We start from the raw sequence: 19,816 nt of genomic DNA on the forward strand, positions 1-19,816 counted from the left end.
CCTGGAGCTGCCCATGGCCCCTTCTTGGAGGAGGGAACATGTCTACTGTTTTTTCCCAGACTAAGTGCTAAGATACATCAAGATTTCTCTGATTTATTCACAGTCATAGTGAAAAAAAATGGAGCAGAACAGGAAAATGAACCTTATCAGATCCCAGGAATTCATGCTATCTAGTGTCTGTGCTTCCTCCACATCCTGGAATAAACAAAAGCTGATTAGAAAATGATGTTATCAGAGACAAGCACTGAGCATAACAGAAACCAATGAAATTATTCCAGCACTATTCCCCATCCAATGTTTAGAAGGCCAAGAAAAAGACATTTTTAAAAGAAAACTGTCCTCCTTCCCTTTGGGCTAGTTTACATGGGAAAAAAACCCAGAACTTTGAAACCCCATGGACAAAGGTTTACGCAAATGAGTGGTTGAGGACCAGAGAGAAAAGACTTTTGGTCCCTGCTGTTTCAAGCGGAAGTATTATGGAAGCTGTCCCATTATGTTATCAATATTAATCCTGAAACCAGTTAGGATTCTTCCCTTTGCTAGTCCTTCTGAAAGGCTTTTCCAGAGCTGTTCTCTGCTGGTTAGCAGCTTTCTCCCAATTACCAGACTAAATTATTATCTTTATTTTGCCATTGTTTTGCTTCTGCCTGTTTTACTTCTGTTTCACAGCTTCTTCCAAATAAAACCACCGTCCTGGATCTTTTTCAACTGGTAATTTGAGGCAAATTTCATTTCAGGCCTGGTCTAGAGCCCATTTAAGTCAATGGGAGTCTCTGTTGAATTCAGTATGCTTCCAAGTGGGTCTTTATAGGCTATCCCTGTAGTCAGCTGGATATAAAAGTCTGTGTTGATAAAACAGAGTGCCTAACAAAATTGTACTGCAATACAGACTGCAGAATCCTCCATTTACCTGCGTTTGTTGGCCAGTTCAGGAGGGAAAGATGGGAAGGCACAATATCCAACATTTCAATAACAAGTGGGATCTAAGAACCAACAGGAAAGGCACTAAACTTAAAAGCAAGTACAGTGGAGCTCTTTCTTATGAAGGCATTATGATGAAGCCACCTTTAGAATTATTTTACTGCTGTTTATCTTCATTGCTCTCCTCTGCTCACTTGGGCACTGCATGAAACTGGTGTTCCTGTGGAGAAAAACACACCAAATGCCGTTTTCATGTTCCTTTCATTTTTTTTTTAATCACCTGGAAAAGGGAACCCCCCCCAAAGGTAACATTATCATCAATGATATTTAACTATTTACGAAATGTAGACCTTTTAAAATTGCCATCTAATACATAAAGGGTCCCTCATTCTGGCATTTTACAGTTTTTAGCAAGTATCATAATGCAAATTTGTTTTTTACAGTTACAAAGTAATCATGTAACTTTAGCAATGAAAACACTACACCTTCAGAAATGGTCAGAAAAATACACTTTAAGAAATAAAGTTTTTAAGTTATCAAGGGATTGATTGACCAGCCTTACAGACAGTAGAAACTCAAGTAACAATCCATGCAGTTAAATTATTCACATAATATTAAGCAATATATGTTAAAGAACTACAAAACTAACTGTAGATTGAGACACAATGCGTGAAAAAAATAAAATGGTCCCAGTTTGGGACTTAATGTGACCTAAACACAGCACAACAGAAGTGAAAGCAGAAACAGCATGAGCTGGAGTATCTCAGTGGTAAGTTAAAACCCAGCAATCAGAAAGGACACAAAACCCACAACACCCCAAAAAATTCTCAGTAGCCTTACCAGAAGAGCTAGGATTGCTGGTCCCTTCCCATATAACTCCAGTCCTAGCTAAGGCGTTGATTTAACTATTTAAATGTTCGTAATCATTAACCTTTCAATAAAAACACAGCTTCAGCTTATTAAGCTCATTAGCTTGTAACAAATGAAGCTTTTGAACATGCCAAGGAGCAAAACATAACTGAATTCAGAAAGCAATTAGATGCATTTGGATAGGTCTCTTGAGGGCTATTCCACACATAGTTGTGGATACAGTTTCTGATTCAGGAGGTCCCTAGGCTGCAGACTGCAGGGTGGTTATATCAAGGGAACACTATTCGTGTTTGTCTAGCTCTTCTTGTCTCTGTTAGTCTTTGGTTCCTGGGTCAGGTGGCCCTTTGATCTGATTTACTACAGCTGTTCTTATGAACTATTAACGCTTGGCCATCAGCCAACACACAGTTCCAAACAACCTGAAAGTAAGTAGAAAGCATTTGTTTACACCTGATAAACTAAGTAGCCCCTACAGCAGAACAGTGGTACAAATACTACAGCTGAAGCCCTCTGTTAAGTCTAGCTTTTGACCAGGAATGAATGTTACTCAGCATGGAAGATAAAGGTTTATTCAACAGCAGTTGATACCAGAGTAATTATCAACCACATGCAGCTATAACAAAATCTCCTAAGTCTTTGATTTTTGTCCCTGCCATTTTTCTTTTTTTCAGTGTAGGCAGGAAACCCTTGAAATAGATGTATTTGCATTACTGCACATTGTAAAAAACCAGTTTTCAGTGCCTAGGCTGAGTCAGGAAGGAATACTTGGCTATATCACCTTTCATTTTACATTTTCAGTCCATGCATTGCTTTCTTGGAGGATCACTCTTCTTGTCAGAGCTCTAAGATGTTTTCAGGACACCTCCTGGGATCTCTCCTAGGACTAAAGCTTTGTGCACACAGATGTCAACACTGTCACATCATCTCATGGACCTACTTCAAATGTCACCAAAATACTTACAGGTGAAACTTTCACTTGTCAGAAGGCACAGTCGCTTGACACACTGAAAACAGTACCAAAAGGATAGAGAAGAATTCAAGCTACCTCTATGATTAGTGAGAGGTAAACAGTATAAGTCCACCACCAGCATAGTTCTTATTTCAGTTTTCATGCTTGCCATACTCTCTACAAATTTCTCATCTTCAGTCTTGTGTGCTCTTAATGCCCCAGAGTAACTTTATTTCTCAAGTAAATTCTAAATCTCAAGGAACTACTCAAAATCACCGAGCTGACTGTGCATCTGGTTTATTACAGGGAATGTTAAGGAACAAGAAAAATGGAAACTAAACGTTTTGTTCTGGATCATTCAACCTGAGCTGCATTTACTGAACTTCAGCAGTGTGTCCTAGAAAATTTTTGCGTTCTTAATGGCTGGCATTATCTGTATTGTTTATGATGCACCATGGATATTAGATTCAGTGAAACATTCATGTAACAGGTCTCCCTGCTACCAGGCCAAGCATAGCTGGGGGCCTGTTCCTTCAGACCAGTTTTTATTTGGGTCCCTGAACCACTTTCATGAAGGGAAAAGCTGTTCCTATCAATCTTATCTGTGTGGAAGATATCGATGCCACATGTGTCAGTTGTGGCTAGTACAAAAAGCAAGCTCATGCTCATATTCTGTATCAAGATCATCATCTTGTGGAAAGTTATCTGGAAAGCTGCCTGTGTTCTTGATTTAGCTCTTGGAGGCTTAGAGTTTTATGTATCATTGCATGAATTTCTGGCTATATCCCCACCCAACTCTCATCACACAGAAAGTCTCAAATATACCATAGTTTGTGTATCTGATCATCAGAATTGCCTGTATTTTTAATTTTTTTTTCCAGATGGAGAAGAGCTCTAAGACCCTGGCATGGGGTCCAGCTGGAAACACTGTGATGAGCACTATGCAAGCCAAGCAAGAAGGATACACTAGATGTGGTACATAGATCCAATGGTTTCTCAAGTGAATAAGCAGAGATCTATCAGAATATCGTCATTAAAATGGGGTGGTGACACCTGGTAAGGTGACCACTGCGTTAAATGGTGTAGATGACAAGGGCAGGGTGAGGGACAGTATGGAGAGACAAAATACATCAGCACAGAAGTCCAACCCCAGGAACTTGATAACTATAAGTGAACTCATTCATATGCAAAATTACTCCATCTTCTAATAGGAACAAAAGTCACATAGCAATTTAACAGTTGCAAAGATGTAAAGTTGTGTCATATGTATGCAAAAGCTTTTACAACAGAGCAGTTATGTTTGGACTGCAACAAATGACTGCACAGATGATCCTTAAGAACGATACTAGGACCTTTGTGGTTTGGGTGTTTCAGGGTTTTTTTGATGGAGGGTTTTTTTTTGTGTTTTTTTTTGTTTGTTTGTTTGTTTTTGTGTTGGGGTTTTTTTTTTTCCCTAATTTCCTGAGATTTCAGTTGAGGAGACAGTGACATTGTTGATTTTAAAAGGGCAGACTTCACAAGCAGATTAACATGCTCCATATGTCTGGTCAGTTTGTTGAAGAGCTCAAAATGTGCATCTATTAGATATAATGAACGAGGAATGATAGATGATGTCTCACGCTCCCAAGATTGTAATTAAACAGGAGGGAGAGGCTACAGGGTAAAGAGTGGAGAAAGCATCCTTCAGTCTCAAATCCTTGACAGAGAGATGTCAGTTCTTCAAAAGAGGTTTTAACATCTCTGACATGAGGACAGCAAGGGAATGGAAAAGTAAGCAAAACAAAGCACTGGAAGGGCATTTTAACACTGTGTTAGGCAAATGAGAGGATAAATGATGACTGTATATTGGGTGGCTGTGGGAGGGTTATAAACATTACAGAGACAATTGCCGCTAAATGAGGTGTATCACAGGCAGCTGTCCTGATGCATTAGGAAGCTGTTTTCAAAAGAAAAGAGTCTCCCATCAACATTAAAACAAAGCAAAATAAAAAGATCTCTTCCACACAGCTCACATGTCATGAATAACTCAGCAGCATGTGAATCAAACGTTTCTAGAGGCAGGCTGTGTTCTGGCTGCCTCCTTTTGGACATTATTTGAGGATGGACGTGTGCTCTGTAAGCCTTAAGTATCAGAGCAAGCTAGCCTGTCCTGTTTGTGTGAACTCGTGTCTTTTATGCCTCTTTGATCTATGCATGGTAAATCTGAGAGCCTCCATGCTGGCCCAGCCCCTGTCAGAGGAATTTAGTTGATTACTGTCTTGCTGGATTGCTCTGATCATACGAATTGTTTTCTTTCAAGGTCCATTTTCTTTTTTTCATGCCATATGAATATGTGACCATCTGAGCTTTCTTTATTTCTTTAATAGAAATTTCCAGTGTACAGATGTAAATGCAGCACAGTCTGAGAATGTAATACTCTTATTAAAACTAGCAGTTGCTATTAATAATATATTCAGTTCTTTCAGTGCACTTTCCTTCAGTACACTTTGGATTACATTATCATTTCACAGGCAGGGAAACTAAGGCAGAAACAAACACAGAATCTTGTCCTGGAAAACAGTGCCACAGCTGAAATATGATTTAAGACTTCTTAAGTGTAGTGCAGTGACCTATCCAGAAAGCTTTTCTTTGGTCTGTAGGAAAATTATAGTCTAAAACAACTGCGGTTGCTACTTCAGTGAAATATTTCTGAAACTTAGCTCATGTCCAATACTCTTTCATGTTGTTGTTAGCCTCAGTGATGCTGACTTCAGGGAACTGAAAGACTGGGTCTCCTCCATTGCATTAACTGATTGACAGTGGCTGGTAGAAGGTTTTCAAACCACATTTCTTTTCCAGTGGCCAGTAGATCAACAGTGATCCATGGTGCAGCCTCAGGTGTTCCACAGAATGACTGCAAGTCCCTTTTAATCACCAAAAAATGTCTACACATAGTGCGAAATCAAAATAAAGGAAAATAAATGAAGAGAAAAAGTCTACAACTAAGTTTTACTTGGTTGACAGTGAAATCTATTCTGGCACAAAATGGTACCTAAGTTTATTTTTTAAAAAACTTCACTTACTAGAGATTGAGAATTACTTCTCTCAAAGATTTGTAAACTGGCTATCCTCCTAGGAGCGCTGAGAGGTAGGATGCAGAGATTCTGCCACTACACAGCCTGTCACCTTAGAAAGGAATGAGAGCTACCTGCTGTTTACAGCTGTGACAGGAGAGAGCCATGTCAGAGATAATGTTGATATATCCCTTTGAAACGACAAGATGGTCTGGAGCAAAAGAGCATCTCAGTAGGATGGACTCTGTTTGCATAGACAGAGTAGCGCTTCCTATGAGAGTTATTGCTGCTGTTTGTACTACAATGGCATCCAGATTTGCCCCAGGGCATCAGGGCTCTGCTGTACATACTACAGTCATCTCATGGAGCAAGAATCATCTCTGACCCCAGAGCTTTGGAGCCAAGTGGGTAAAGGGAGAAATGGCAGTTGAAGCACAAAGAAAAGCTAGACTCTGCTAGCTCTGTCAGTCAACACTGACCATTTAGGATAAAGTTCCGTTCAGAATAAAATTCTTATAAAGCTGCTTGTAAGATGTTGAATTTTCTGACAAAAAATAGAATAGAAAAAAGCTGGCCCATCTGAATCTGGGAAGTGAAGTAACACAGCTATCACTAAACAGCTGGCCAGTGGCAACTGCAGCCCAAGAGACAAATTTCCTGCCTGAGTTGGTCATCAAAAAGGGATGCTTCCCCCTTCAGTGGTGCCACATGCACCCCTGCAGAAAACACCTCAGGGCACGGCAGGCTCACAACAGCCTTGGGGCTGGCTCCATGTCTTCACACTTTGCGTAGCCATAAAGTGCTTGGGCTGCACTTCTGTGATGACTGGGCTCGGCTGAACAGGCTGGAGAGAGTATGTGTCCACTTCTAAAACTGTGCCAGAGTGGAAGTCTCCACTGTTGACTTTTAGAAGTCCCTTTTGGTGAGAGATAACATAGGGAAAGCAGCAACAATAAAAGTCTGGAATAGGCTTGGTGAGAGTGGTAGTGGTAATGAAGGTCAGAGTATTTAAACCTGAAAAAAAAGAAGCATTTTCCTTCTGGTTGAAAATAACTGGGTTTCTAGCTACAATCCACTATCCCCTGGTTGAGGAACTCCATAGGGGTGTTCCCAAATCTCACAGTAAAACAAGCACATCATGAAAACCTCTCCCCTCCCTGGGTAGGGGAGTAGTCACACTGCCCAGGAACAGGATGGATCTTGGTTTCATCATCTGCTTTGCCACCTGGATGGGTCGAGGGAAAGGGACTTGCTTGCCCCCATACATAACCTTTGAAAACTGTAACTTTGTTGTAGGATTGCCTCCATCAAAAAATTCCCCTGAAATAATTTTCTATCTCTGTGCTCCTCTGCCCCAGTTTCTCTCCTTTTTTTTCAGCAGCTGAATATGAAACCAGTTCAACATTGGAACAAAAAATGATTTTTTTTCTTTTTCTTATTTTAAGAAATAAAATCTCAAACTTGATTTGATGAAAGTCGCTGTTTTACAGGGAAATCAATTCCTCCTCCAACCCCATTTCATTTTGTAACAGATACTAGAAAAATACCCATTCTCTCTAAACTTGACAGATGCCACCACAAGGTGAGAGGGAACCACTGTTTCTTTTAGTATAGTCTTATGCTATGTACATGGAAACACTTCTTCATCCATCAAATGAAAAGTTCATTTCTTCCTGTTGTCCTTCACCCTACTTTCAGGTCTCCCAAGCCAACTGTGACTCTGCAACATAACTGACTCTGGTATAAATAAGAACTGAGGAAATGTAAGAAATTAAGAACTCCTCCAGCCCTAAGGCTGAGTATTGCCCTCCTATTTGTTTTCCCTGTATACTAGGCTTAATACTTTTTCTCAGCTGGGTACATGAGCTAATATACTACATAATCAGAGGGAAAATATTGCCTTATAGAAATCTCATTTCTTATCACGCTTGAGGTTTCTGTGGATATGGGAAATACTTTACTGTTTCATAGTATGTGGGCAGCATAGGGGAGAAACAACACAAGTGAATAATTATTTTCAGCTTTAGGGTCTTATTTGTATTAAAGAATCTAAGCACTGAAAGTGGAGGGAGACTCAGTCTTCTTCCATGTCATGTGTGCTACCTTGTTGCTGAAATCCAAATAATTTCCATGGAGCATGTGCAAAAACCTTCTGTGTTTGGGGTGCATTTGGTGATGGACATTCACAGTCCACCTATAGTACACGTATGCCCATCATAGCAATGGTGTGAAACTGTCTCCTTATCTACCTTACCTGTTATGTTCAGACACTCGGTGGGGCACATTGTTCTGGGTGATCAGTGTATCTGTGGGACACATCTGTCTGTGTGGCCTTGGTCTGTGGCAAGGTCTGCAGGAATTCAACCTGTGAGTAATAACCTCCTCACAGTGAGCCCATCTATCTAAAATGGGGCATGAGACTAAAAGTGTGCAAGTCTTAGAGCAATCTTCCAGCCAGCTGATTTTCACCATTGATCAACTCATAATTCATCTGAGGTTAAAGACGTTCACGTTAGGCGAGATGCAAGTTCATCAATACAGCTGAACACCAGCAAGCTCGCCACAGCAGTTGCAGCCACAGGACCAGCCCCTCTGCTGCTTTCTCCCCACTTTTTCAAACCATATCCAGTGCTAGTCAAGCATCTTGCTCTGAAGGTAATTAAATATTTGGTTAAAATATTTGCAGACTATCCACAACTCTTAAATTGACTCTGTTATTTCAGTTGCCAAGAATCTCAGAGCATTGCTGTGAGGAAGAAGGGCAGTTGCAATGAGAGAGGCTAAAGTCCATGCTCAGACCATGTGGTGCAATGCTGGAAATGAGTCCAGTGTATGTAAATTCACTCAATCTGTGGACAATTCACATTTCCCTTTACCCAACATCATATCTTACAGTGCATAACACTGAACATGTCTCCGTATGCTGTGAGGAAAAGTATGATGCCAAGGTTGCATACCCCTACTAGATCCTTCTGACTATAGCTTCCTTTTTCTCTACAGAGTGTAGAGTTGAAGTAAAATGGAGTCTATTTTAATGTTTAAAGTGCCACCGTACTGATAAGAATATGGCTGGTGATTTATCTGAGGCAACACAGGAGATTTGAAATAAAACAAAGACTTGCACTGATCCCTTTCAAGTAATAAAGAAACGTCCTTAACATCTTCCACACAAGATTCAAAGGACCAGATAATTTTTTAAACTGTCAAATCTCTTTTATCTTTCATAAATCTGTAGAAATAGGAGTTGTTGCTTACAGTGTATATTTTAGCTCCATCTTATATATAGACGAGGGAGTATTGAATAGTATTGCCACATTTGCAATGTAAGATGTTCTTTGCAAGCTTTTTTTCCCCCCTAAATCTCAGGATCCTGAAGACATCTGATTTTGCAATACTCTTAGACTTTAATTCACACACACTCTTTCTCTAGTTTCCAATATTTCAGGAAAAATTGAAAAATTCTGATCTTCCTTTTCACTCTTCCCATGAACAGTAACAGAAAACAAGTGAAAAGATCACAATATGACTTTTTAAAGCCTTCTGACTACTGAGCTAATATCGTGAACTGTCTGGCAAGGGTTTCACTAGGGATTTATCCTTGTCTGAGCTTGGCAGTGTGCACATTGGTCTACTTATTATAGCAGACAGATGTATGATCCTCAGAGCACTTAGTTTCCTGTACTTCTTCCTGAATTGGTTAATGCTTCACAAACGCTATGAAGGAAAAGCACCTGAGTCTGTGTGTTGTGGACCTGGATGCTGCTGGCAGTGCACTGCTCATGGGAGGGAAGGGAAAAGATGGATATCATCAGGCTTTCAGTGCAATCATTACCACATGGAAGTGGTTGCGCTTCCTTAAAGGATATCTTTATGGGTAGAAATAAGAAAACCAGAAAGCCCTGTAGAGTGACTTACTCTGGAGGTTATGGCATGAAAAGCCATGGGCTACGAGTCTGATTAACAATAATGACTCTTTCCTTTGCACTGAAGTCCCATTTGTTCCTAGCACACATGACTGGTGCTGACAGGCTGCCATTGGATTCACTAGGAAGAGGACATTGCCCATAGGTGTATCTAAATTGATGATGCACACTAAATATCCTTGTCCTGAGTATCCTGTATCACAGTGGAGACAGAGAAAGGGAAGAAAGAAAGAAAGAAAAGGGAATCTTGTACTCGAGTATGGCCAAAACAGAAAATTATGAAGTGGGGATCAGGAAGGGATAAACAAATGAATTTGTGGAGCAAATAAAGTGTCACATTAAAGACAGAGCCCAAGTTTTCTTGCCTTGGGACTGCTTTCCCTTATACAGCTGGCTTGTTGGTTTCTTTAGTCACTTGCTAAACCCTAATTAAGGAGACACTATCAGAAGCAGTCCCTATTCCTGACAGTCACACTTTTTCAAGTTGAGCCTTTCTGAAAAGCTGGCTCCTAGATCAGTTAGAAAACACACGTCTTGGTTATTGGAAGAGACCTTTATTCTCCATCACACACTATTTAGCTTTCCAATCATGTGGCAGCTTCATGTAGTCTTCAAGAGGGAAGGAAGAATGTCATATGGCAGAACGGCTTGTGAGCTCTCCTAGGAGAACCTGCAGCTGCTTTCTGCCCGCACATCCATGCTCATCTCTGAACCAAGCCATGAGCTGACACTACAGAACTGCTATGAGGTATTATGTCAGGGCTTCATTTGCCAGCATTTCTGCCACTCTGGATTACACTATCTCGTAACAGCTCCCAGAGCAGCTTCATCAAGCTGCTAATGTCAACCAAGTAAATAATGCATGCTTCAACTTTGGGCTAAATCTACATTTGTCTGATAGACCGTAACAGCCACCAAGTCTGTTGTGCTAAGCAATCCTTGGCTGTATATTTACCAGATCAATGGAGTGCTTACAGCTTTGACACATAAATCAGTATTTAGGTAAGTTTTAAGATAATTTTTAAAAATGAAAGAGCATTGCTGTCTATATATAGCACTTACATGAAATGAAACTTCTCTCTTGTTTGCTCTGGTTTGTGTTTTTGTTTGTTTGTTTGTTTTGTTGTTTGTTTTTTGTGGGTTTTTTTTTTGGGTTTTTTTTTTTTTTTTCTGAAGCCCCAGACCCCTGATCAGCAGAGGTACTTAAACACAACTGAGTAAGCTAAAGCCAGTGTCTGAGCTTCACTCATTTTAAGCATGTCTTCTGCAGAACATGGAAGGTCCTCACAGGATCCAATATCTCCCCTCAGTATCATTTCAGAGCAGTTGACACTATCCAAAGCACTGAAATGATGCCTTGTTTGTTGTACAAGAAGAAAGAGAAAACACTGTGATACTGGCCTACTTGCTCTGGGGTCTACATCTGATAAGGACAATAGGACTGCCTGAGGATGCTTCTGCAGGACTAGAATGTACAAGGACAAAATATAGATGGCTTATGCACTTGAACAAGGATCACAATTTATTACTCATTTCCCTTATGGGCTCTGAGATACATCAGCTCTGCAATGTATCATCTCCCTCCTCTAGGTGGTCATGGGAGTTGGAGGAGACACCTGGTTTTATCACTCAGGTCAGTCATATAGAATAGGAGGTACCAGTGACTGTGGACCCTCTCTGAAGAGACTGAGGAAGCTACATGGTGGATTCTGGAATGAAATTCATTACTCTAGTGGTAAGAAGGGATCCGTTCTCAGAGATGAACCAGATCCAAAGATTTCTTCTCCCAGTCTTTTCTGTTGATAACCAGGATGGTGGACACAGAGTCTTGCATCTTCTTTTTCCATATATATTAGGTATACAATGTGGTGTACACACATCTGAAGCTCTTTGAGTTTAAGTTAGGTAAAGCCAAAACTGTACTTAAATTTCAGGGAATAATGCTATCTATGACATTGTGATTCCAGCTTGTCCAGTTTCTCCATTGAGTATGATTTGTGGAGGGAATCTGCATTAACTCAGGACACTATGAAGGTGGCATGAGCATTGAGAGCCAGCAGTAAGAACATTGACTAGATAGCTGCTTAGTACAAAATTACTGCAAACATCTTTGGGTAAAAATCTTTGGGGGATGTTGAGCTGAGGGACACTCCTACTAAGGTCTGATGTCTATCGTATAACACAGAGGAAATGAGAAATTTCTAACTAAAGACAGAGGAATAGTTGCACAACTGACTACAACAATCTTCTTTTCAAATGTATTCACTCCAAAGTCTATTCTTTCATTTTCTTTCACCCAAGACCCAATATTACTCTGACCCAGAAACAGGTCTGTTTGAACTTGACTCTCAACTGACAACACACAACATTTCATAATTAACTCTTATTACTATTTTCTCTGGAGTCCTGACTCTCATTTTCCATGTCAAAGTATCAACTGTCTGTTCCAGACCCTAATTGTGTTGACTGTGACCTTTATAAACTAATGTGCTACAGCCATTTGAGTAATTAATGTCTTATGCAAAGATTAGTACAAACTGAATAAATACATAAAATAAACAAAAATTAAAAATTGTAATAAACAGCATGTTTGGCAGCAAAATATTGGTTTAAGAATTCTAATGATGATTATGATTTATTAATACACTTGTCAGCATCTGTTGCTGAGAACATTATGTATGCCTCAGTAGCATTTGCCTTGATTTGTTGAATGTAAGTCAGATAGACAGTGATCATGTAATGAAAAGTATTACAGCTTCTGAATCCCATATTTTTAATGTCTAGGGAGAGTTGCGTCATGCCTTCTCTGACTCTGCCCTTTCTGTATAACTTTATTATTAACAATGAAAAACATCTCCAAATCAATTTCTGAGTCTGTGTACCATGTTCTGTCAGCTTCCATGATCAGGCAAATCCACCCCACAAAAACTGATTTGAATATTTCAATGCCTGATGGTGCATTGAAGATTAACATGTTATTTTTATGTAATCCTCTCTAGATGGAGAAATAGCAAATGTGATAGATCTCAGAAATGGATAAACTTTAGATTTCCTACTCAGATACCTTCACATATGTCACCACTTCTGGAGATGTTAAAAGTGGATTAAAATGAAGAATGGATACACATTGTATTTATACTATACATATCATGGTGCTCATTTAAGTGGGATATCTCACAGTCATGACTGATATTTGCATGTTGATTTGCATTTTCTTTATACTTTCAGCTGTGCTGTCATATATCTGAATTTTCTCTTCAAGCTTTCACTAGGGATTGTTAGAAAACAACACAAACCCAAAAGGATCGCTATTATTTTCACACTTGGGTGAAGAAGGGTAGTTAAATCCAGGGGAATTTAAAATTCATTTTTTTGTTGTCACTTTCATTGCAAAAGATCCTCGAATGCTTTAAAGTAGGGCTGACCAAAAATCATATTCTTACAGTCACTTTTGAAATAATATTGCTTATAACTTCTGTAGTATCCTCACTGTCCATGAACTGCATCTCTTTTGGGTGGGAAAAGGTGCAGTGGTGGAAGTTCTAGAATCTCTGGATTCCCATTCCTCAATCAAAATCAAAATTTCATGGTTTAATCACTGAAACTTGAGGCATTAGGGAGAAGTTATCTTGTCCTCTCCTGGGTTTAAGTACCCAAATATCTTGAGCAGTATAGAGTCAATATCTCATTCATCCTACTACCCAACATACCCTATCGGGCATAGAGGCTATTTCCCTATCTAGCATGCTGTGGTCTTGGCAATCCCATCTGAGTTAAACTAGCAGTCTCCAGTTTCCTGCCACTTAGAAAAAGGAGGCCTTACCTTTTCTCTCTTGAATCAAGCACAGGTAGGCAATCTGTAGCACAGTAGTGAACGCTACAGTGAGTCTGAGGGAAGGTGGCACCCTCTGGATGCAAATATTACTCAGAAATCTCTCTGCTGCCTCTAGGCACAGTACCTGTAGGCTGATGGTGGTAGGATGAGCAGGAAACAGCAAGTGGAAGGAGCCCTAATAAAACTGACTTTCAGATGCCCAAATATCTTAGAAATCTTCATAATCCCACCCTCATGCTTTAAAACCAGGATTGAAAGTTCAGTCTTTCCAGTCACATCAGCAATGAGAACCTTAGACTGGAAAATAATAGACAAAGTGATCCATTGATCTATTAGTCAGAAGCTCTACAGCAAATCTAATGAACAGCAGAAAAGTTTTTCCGATGCAGTAGAAGCCTGTTAAACAGAATGCACTGGTGTATGGAAATGTCATTTTCTTAACAGCCCTATAACACAGATAAATAGTGGCTTAAGGACAGAAGTGGCCTTTACTGAACCTCATACATTCTCTTTTGATCTCTGTTTGTGAACCCGGCTCTCTAGAGGTTTATTCCAGATATTCATGCAGCGTTTCTTTTTAGATAAACAATAACAAAATTCGGTCTTTCCCTGGACACATCAGTCCTTTTGTTAAGGACTGTTTATTTCTCTGTATCTGTTAAGAGGTCTTACTTCTCAAAGGCATTTAATGAAATACTAGTTGGGGTGATATCAGCAAGGAAATCTATTCATTTAACAGATTCAGTCTTTTATCCTGTTCAGTTCTGTATTGTACTTGACCTTTTGATCTCCTGTGTGTTTAGACTCCTAGCAAGTTTATACTTTCAACTGATAATTGTTTCTTAAGGAGACAACTGAATTGTCAAAAGTATGATGCATTGTTTATGTATTCATGAATATTTTTTGATCCTGTGGAAGGTAAATCTGTTCTGTTAACAAAGATCTGTTCTTTTAACCTGTTGGAAACTCGGTTTCTCTGTAGGAAGGAGCAGCAGAAACATTCTTCTTCAGAAAAAAAAAAGAAACGTAAAGAACTGTACAGATGTCATGGAAGCATCATATAAAAAATGGCAAGCGCACTATCATTGCTATACTGCTCCTCTGTTGCTCCTCTTGTTCAGGAGAGCCAGCGTGTGATAACGATACGAGAAAATACAACTAGTACTCAAATGAGGGTGACATTTTTGCAGTTATCTCAGGGAAGAGTCACAAAGCATATGAAGCAGAGGGGGAGCCTTGCAGTTTCAGTTTTATCAGGACAAATGCAACAGCTACTGAAAAGAAACACAAAACAAGCAACAAGCACTGGCTGGCTTCATCACTGTTTTTTTAAATAAAATTCCTTGCATGGAGAGGAAATTGGAAAGAGGAAGTAGCAAAGCCTTTCAGGTAACTGAAAAAAGCTCTAGAAAGGTTGGAAGGATTAGTGGACAGAAGCAGCCATTTTTTTGCATAGCATTTCTACTTCCATTGTGGTGCAACAGTTTCTAAGCAAAGTGCAAGAGGGTTTTTATTGTCATATCAGATTTACATGGTAAAATTTAATGTAGTACTCGTCAGCTTTAAATACTGGAAGTATCAATAAAATATCAAATTATACTTGACTTCCATCCTAAATGGTTATAAAAATGCAATCTAAATTTACAATTATTTAGCCTTTCTTGCCTGACCCCCCCTTTTTTCTCAGTAAAGTTCATCATATGAGATTGTTTGGGAGCAGCTAAATTTTTTATTTTTTTTTTTTCTCCTTGAAGTCTGGTGATTCATTGGGGTTTACATCACCACTGAAACATTCTTCCCTTTGAAATCAATGGCTGAGGACTGGAGTGCAGACCCAACTTTTTAATTATGGGTTGAAGTAATGTAATTGTGGATTTTAATGGCTCATACATCTCTTTGACAGATCATCTCAGTTTGTTGAAAGTTTTGAAAGCAATGAAATCAGTTTCTTGGACAGACAGCAAAAAGAGAAAGCATTGATGTTAATTGGAGTATAGACATAATATCACCTAATACCTCTGTATTTTTCTGAGATGTTTTATACATTGAAGATTCCAGCCAGGTGCACAGTAAAGGGGAGCATAAGAAGGGATGCCTGCTGCTCCTTCTATTCAGTGATATTTTATATTCCTGGGGCCTCAGTGAGCATAACAGATCTGACTGAATGATAAATTCAACACTGGCAGCCCTGGCTATGCAGATAGTTAGTCTAGGAAGATTTCTGAAGGTTAGGATATGTTGGCTGATGATACAGGGTATCAGAGTCATAGTACCCTATTGCAACATTTAGTATGCTCTAATCCAATACTCTGCAATAAGGCTTTTGTCTCAAGCCTATATCAAAAAAAGTCCATTTACAAAGCCTGCCTAGCCAACAGGGAGTTATAGTAAATAATCTAACAGTCCTTTCAGTCTTCAGGTGTCTGTCCACTAGCCTCTGACTTAAGAAATCATCACCCACATAAGGATTAAGCAATTGCCTTTAAAAGCAATGAACACCTTTCCCAGGAGCTTTGACTGAAACTATCTGTAAATGTTATCGCTTCAATCTTAATAGCCACAGCTGATACTGGTTAGGCTAATTCTCATTGACACTAAGCAAACTCATTCATTTGTTGTCTTGTCCCGGTTTAGTCTACTATACCACAAGGAACTGCTTGTGCCTATTAATGTCCTTTTCATTAGTGATTTTATGATTCATGTGAAATACAGAGCAACAGGACAAAACTCAACTCAGAAAGGAATAGACATACCTCATTTACTAAGACATTGCCAGCATGTGTTGCGGCTTTATTCTGTCAGATTAGTTGTTGCAGTTGTCAAAAAATTTGGCCTGAGCCAAATCAGGAGGAAATGAGTTATCTAGAGTTATTCACTTGTTACTATGTGGAAAAACAGGAAGGACATTGGAAAAGAGGAAATAAGTATTACTAAGTTCATTATTTCCAAAAAGACTCCGAGGAAAAAAAAAAAAACAAACAAAAAACCAAGAAACAACAATGCCTTCTTTGCAAAAGACAGAGAATAACCATATGTAAGCAATGGAGAATGGCAGGTAGAAGAAAGGCTTCCCAAGGAAATCCTTGGGCAAGGAGGTCCATAAATATTTCAAGAGGAAGGTAGGATTCATCCAACAATCTAAGTAAAATAAAATCCAGCACTTAAAAGGCCTTCTCGATGACAGAATAGCTTCCTGAAGTGACTTAATTCTTCAGTATTCAGACTCCCTTCTTCAGACTCTCAAGAGTTAAGATTTCAACTACCTAAGAAATTAAAATGATCTCTGAAGTATTCATTGAAGTGGAATCACACCTGTAGTTGAGGGCCAGCCCTGACATCCCAAAATGAAGAGAGTGAGAAGGGACAATGTTCAATGCTACAATGATCTTTGCTGCCATCACTGGGGTAAGATCACTTGACAAGGTGTTGAGTGTCCTTTAGGCCAAAGCACTGTGTGATTGAACAGATGGAATTTGTCCACGAAATTTGGCAGCGTAAGCCTGATTTGACAATGAAAAGACAGGGAAGTCATGTGACTTTTTAAATATAATGCAGTTCTCAAAGATCAAGCAGGAGAGAGACCTCTTCAATCCTGTGCTTCTTCTTGGCACCAAAGTCACAGTGAAGCAGCATCTGCCAACCCTGACAGCCAAAGGAGCCTGTGGCAGTTTATCTGCCCCTCATTCGGGATGTATCAACTGCTTCTCACATCAGGTAGAATTGCCTGACACATATTCACTGCTGTCAGTGGCTTTCTGGTGTCAGATCAATAGCACAGTACTGCTTTGGAGTGACAGCTCAATTGGAGAACAATTCTGGCATCCACATTTTAGAAGAAAAGACAAATCCTGCAGTAGAGAGCCACAGGAATGACCCTTGAAAGAATTAAATGGTGTTTGTCAAAGATGGCTCAGATTTTCTCAGCGATTAACTCCTAGCAGCTGGCTTACATGGTGTGCTGGGAAACTGTGACAACTTAGAAACTATTACAATTTTACTTCTATTTTTTTCTCCTCAAAAAACCCTAATTTTTGAACCTTGAGGTGCACTGGACAAACCTCATCAGATAACTAGACGCAAAGCAATCTCTTTTCTTTTTCAGTTGGATAAGAATCTGACTTCTTGTGTGATACAACCTTAGGATGTATGACTGCATCATTCCAGAGCTAAACATTTCTGTTGTGAATGCAGTAATTTGCTCATAACAGGTAATTACACAAATATACATATATAATAAAATCTGTTAATGGCTGCATGCTAACTTGATAAACAAAAAAGTAGTGATGTTGTCTTTGAGAAATCTTTGCAAAACTCTTGCTAGGAAAGCCTGTACCTCCATAAGTGAAGATTAGGAGTCAAGTGAAGCTTCCAGGCCTTTAGATCCAACAAAATTGCCATGTTTCAATCTTACTGCCTTAAAAGTCTCAAGGTGCAAGCTTACATCAGTTCCAAACAGATCCAGTTACATTTTAGCTAAAAGGAAGTACAGTCACCGCTGTCTAATAATTAGTCTTGAGCATTCACTATTTAGTTTTCTCTGGATAATTAGATTTCCCAGGTCATTTGCAGACTATCTTGTAAGTTTGATTGGAAGTCCACATCCTTTTGGAAAGGGGACTTAAATTCACCTTCAATTCCTCTGTTCAGACCTGACTGGTGGTAACAAGGAGACAGGGTAAAATTTCAGAGGTCTTTAATGAAACAACACAGTGTGCTCTCACCCACAAAAAGTAGGACTTTCCAAAAGTAGACATGGAAAGCACAGTCTTTTCCTCCCCAAATTTAGACCTGAGACTGCAATGAATATATGACGTTGATGTTTGAATAAATCCCAGGCATCATAATTTAACTCTTGCCTGCTAATCAGTTTCTCTTCAACCACATTTCTGTTCTGTTTTTTCCCTGGCAAAGGGCAATGGGCAAAACTTTTGTCGAGTCAGACAGTGGAGAGCAGATGTAAAGCTGATGAAGCAGCAACCTTCACAGACCCTGAAAGGCCACATTATCACTGTGTTGCTCCCTCCTAACAAAAGTCAGCCCAGTCTTATTTCCTTTTTCTACTGAAAACCAGACCTGAATTGTAAATCCTGTGTATACAGGGTATAAATCAGATTTGGTACATCTCCACCACCTGAAAACTGACTCCAAATTCCCTCCTATTTTGGGCATGGGATGGTAGAACCCCCACCAGGAGCTGCTCCTTCTGATCTGCAACTCCAAAGACATCTCTGGAGAGGGAAGCTATATGTAATACTGAAAAATGAAGAGCATTACCCTGGTAACCCAGGAAAAATTACTGATAACAAAAACCACTTTGGAGAGGACACTAGGGTATCCTAGGGCCTATAAAAGCTTCTGTCTAGGTAAAAGAAACTAATGAAAAAAGGGAAAGGCAGTACTTTTTGAGCTCCTCGAGAGAAGCCTGGCCCAAAAGACATGGGACATGTTAAAATAGGGCAGAACAGATGGCGGTCAGGTCTTCTGGGGTCTGTGCCTTGCTCTGCTATAAACTCACAGCATGGTATTGGACAAGTCTAACTGAGAGTTCTTACAGAAAAAATGCTACCCAACGTAAAGTGCCCAGGATATAACATCTTTCTGTTTGAAAAGTTCACTGATACGCAGTGCTATAGTTTTCTGCATTTTGGGTTAGAGGGCAGGCAAGCTTACTTGTTGGGTTATGGCACTACTTGGGGAGATACAGCACCTGAGCAATAAAAGCAAGGTCCTGGAATAACAAGGAAAGCACATCACCTGCACATCTCTGTTCTGGTAAATTTTCAGTGTTTGCACAGATGTCTGGAAATGAAATTGTTTTCTGCAGCCAGAATATGAAGAGAAAGAATAGATAGTAGCTAAGTTTGGTGCAATATACAAACAAACTTTCCAGTTGGTCACACAAAGCCTAGGAAATCCACTTTCTAACAGATTAGAAACTTCATATTAAGGAGTCTGTCATTATAATGCTGCAGAGAAGACTCCTGAAAGGTTTCAAAAGCCAAACAAGAGCCGATTAACTTCAATATCAAAGCAGAGGGGCTCATTTAGTCCAATGCTATTGATCTTAAATGCAATCTCTTCCTAGACAGACAGCAACTTCAAAAAGAAAAATAACAATAAAAAAGAAGAAAAAACCTCACTCAAAAGCAAATCACAACATGACAATTGTAAAGAAAATGGAAACATCTTATTTCAGTTCTTACAAAAGGCACGGGAGAAATGCTGTCCATGATTTCACATCTAAATACACTTTGAATCAAAGGTT

Source organism: Athene cunicularia (assembly GCF_003259725.1).
Source record: "Athene cunicularia isolate RWA chromosome 6 unlocalized genomic scaffold, athCun1 chr6_part1, whole genome shotgun sequence".
NCBI classification, from domain to species: Eukaryota; Metazoa; Chordata; class Aves; order Strigiformes; family Strigidae; genus Athene; species Athene cunicularia.